Source organism: Lepisosteus platostomus, chromosome 22, assembly GCF_059453375.1.
Source record: "Lepisosteus platostomus isolate fLepPlt1 chromosome 22, fLepPlt1.hap1, whole genome shotgun sequence".
NCBI lineage: Eukaryota > Metazoa > Chordata > Actinopteri > Semionotiformes > Lepisosteidae > Lepisosteus > Lepisosteus platostomus.
Window position 1 is genome coordinate 247,919 of NC_142632.1, and position 3,380 is coordinate 251,298.

Below are 3,380 nucleotides of genomic sequence, written 5' to 3' on the forward strand. Positions count from 1 at the left end.
ATGAGTGTCTGCTACAATATGATTGCTACATATCTGCATTTGTTGGTTTTTAAGGAGTAAGAGTGCAGGCGGTTTAAACCTGCGATCCAGTGTGTTGAAGTATTTCACAACACTACCCCTAGCACATCAGGAAATAAATCCTCATAATGATTATTGCCCTGGGCATGTACCAAAAAATCAGTGAGCATATACATATATCGCTGTGTTGAAGCTAGAGACACAGAATAAGTGCAAACACATCCTAAATACAGTGTTCCTGCACCTTGACCTCATCCAGAATGTATCGTTTTTTGAAAGCGATTGCTGTCAGAATGCACAACTGAATCCCAAACAGAATCTCTAGTCAAATATGATCATTTGTGAAACAGGCAAATGAGTCTCTCAGGTGCCCATTGCTCATTTTCAGACACATTTATGCAATACTTTCACCATGCGTTGAGCAATAGGGATTAAAGATACCAGAGGTAAGGTTTAAAAGTGATTCTGAGGTGCAACACATCAGCGAAACAGCTAGGCATCTGAAATGTGGGGTTTGAGAGCCCTTCAGGGAACACCGTACCCTAAAGGTACCAGAAGTCCACTAGTATAAGCATTAAGTCACTGTCAGCCCTGTTGCAATGTGATTGCTACATATCTTCATTTCTTTGGTTTTTAAGGAGTAAGAGTGCAGGGGGTCTAAATCTGCGATCCAGTGTGTTGAAGTATTTCACAACACTACCTGTAGCCCGTCTGGAAATAAATCCTCATTCTGATTATTGACCTGGGCATGTACCAATAAATCACTGAGTATATATATATATCACTGTGTTGAAGCTAGAGACCTGTATGTAATAATATGATGCTAAAATGTTATTTTCACATGTAAGAAAACCGGCTCAGGGACGCCAAATATGTAATGTTGCCATAGCAAAATTAAATGTAGTGGCTCTCTGAAGGCACCAGTTCTGTAGGGTTTGGGCATTTACTGAGACAATTATTAATTGTAGCAGTAAATCACAAAGTTGATTCTTTTGATGGCTTTAGAATCCAACCATGTGACATAACTCAAACAACGCGCACACACAGGTACTAATACACGAGGATACATTTATTAATACATAAAATATGCATGTAAACCTAACAGATCTTATCGAGAGGGTTATCAGAATGCAAAAGATATATATTCAGTCAGTTACGAAGTGTTACACATATCAAGAGGACATACGTTCAGTATATCATTCATTAAGACCGTTTCGTTAATGAACTTGGTTATAACTTCTACATTAGATACTCAAACAAGTACATAACTCTTAGGAATTAAATTGATATCAACTGGTTGGGATAACAATTGAATTCTCGAGCTGTAATGCATTGAAGTTGAATACTCATCCAATCTTTGTGGATTCAGATCTTCCTGCGGGCACAAAGAAACAGTTGCAGGCTGTTGCTGTCCAATCCGCGCTCTCTGGCTCCGTGCCAGGCTGTGCTGTGCGGCTTGCGACGCTGCGCTGCTGATGCTCACTGTGGGCTTTAACTAGCAAAGTTTGTGCACAGGAGAAAAGATGACTGTGGGTCCCAGCAAGTCAGGAAGAGGACCGGTTCGTTTCTGATGAAGAGCTAGTTCTGAATAGTGATTCAGCTGTCCACAGTTCCGACCTGTTCACAAGGCCTGCTGCTGGTGCTAACCTCGGGTGGATCCTCTGGTTATTCTCTGGCAACCTCCGCTCTAGACTCTTAGAACAAAGGAAAGTTCTGGCACTCGGACACACTGGCCGTTCCGTGGTTGTCCGGGCTGAGTCTCAGGATGGTCAGGAGGCGCGCTGCGAGAATGTCCTGCCCTTGGGAGCCTTCTGCTCCTGGGCCGTCCTGCCCTGGAATTCTCCTTTGAATTCCCTTTAGAATTGTCCACAGAATCCTCTGAATCCTCCCTTCTGAATCTTACTGAATCTCACAGGCTCTCTGTGTTGCCTGTTTTTACCTGGAGGAACAGCTCATTGATTGGCTGAAAGTTCCATAGGCACCAGAGTCCCACGTGGGTTACTCGGCCCTACCAGTCCCTGATTGATTGATCAAGGTGAGATATGAGTCACTTAGTCCTGACACTTAGTAATGCAGTCCAGATGTCCAACTGGCACTCCCTAGACAGATAGGCGCCAATGGATGACCATTGATCATGATAGCCAGGCTTAGCTAAGTGCATCCCCCTTTGGGAGCTGTCCTAGGACCTTAAATCACCCTGCAGAACAGTTTCTCTGTGGCTGCACCACAGAGATGAACAGAGAAATGGGGCCTCATTTGGGAAGGCTCAGAACACTTAATTCTGCCTTATTAATAAGCCTCGCCGCTACATATCCCCCCTTTTTGAAGGTCACGAGGTCCTGAGGCGTTGTTGCCTTCAAAACAAAACAGAGTTAAGTGATGTCCCTTGCCATTAGAACATTAATCTTAAATGTCCACATTACTCCTCGAGAATTCATACCGGAACCAGTGTTGGATACAAACAGGATGAATAACATCTGGAGTATGTATAAACACGGTAGGAGACATTATCTAGGTCTAGGAATTACACATCAGGAAGTTCACTGTCAATATCTGATACCTCTGTAGTAGATATTTGGGGAGAAATCACTTCCTTTCTTTTGACATGCTACCTTTGACTCATTCATGCTACCCAGATTACATTTTGATGCAAGAGTACAGCATTCAGAGTACACTGTCAGTCATGATCCAGCTTCCCAGCAGCAGTGTTAAAATGTAACCAGTTCCTGTTCCCAGCCCCGCGATAAACCACAACACCTGTGTTGGGTATCTGCTAGGGTGGTTTGGAGGTTTGTTCCATTAAAGCAAACTAACTACCTGTACCTCTTCAGGGCTTACTGTTTCTTGGATTTCTATCCAATTCAATAGTGTGGCACCTGAAGGCATCCATGACCTCAAGTTTGGTCTTATGTTGTCTGGTTCCAGACCGTACAGTGTTAAGTTACCATGCTGTACTATGGCCTCCTCAGGAACTTGCAGGAAAACTGTTTGATTAGGTAGCTGCATTGTGGTAGCTGTATCATGCCTGTCACAAGTCATAGTGTCAGTTAAATGTGGTGTGCTGACCAGCCATTTACTTCCTACCTGCTCTTCATGGGGTTCATTAACCTCCCTCTGCTCGTTAGTAGCTTTACACCCTTCATTGGTGAATCGTTTAGACACAGCCAATGGATAGCTTTGGTAGCCATACCCATCTCAAGATTTGGAACCAAATTCAATCTTGGATTGCCTTCTGGGTGAGCTATGAGCGATGGGGTTAATGTCACATACTCCTCTACTGAGAAGAGTGGAATCAAGTGGGTTGGGAATCGTGCCGTGGTTAGACTGGCTACAGTGGCACTAAGCTCCCTTAATAGGTCTTG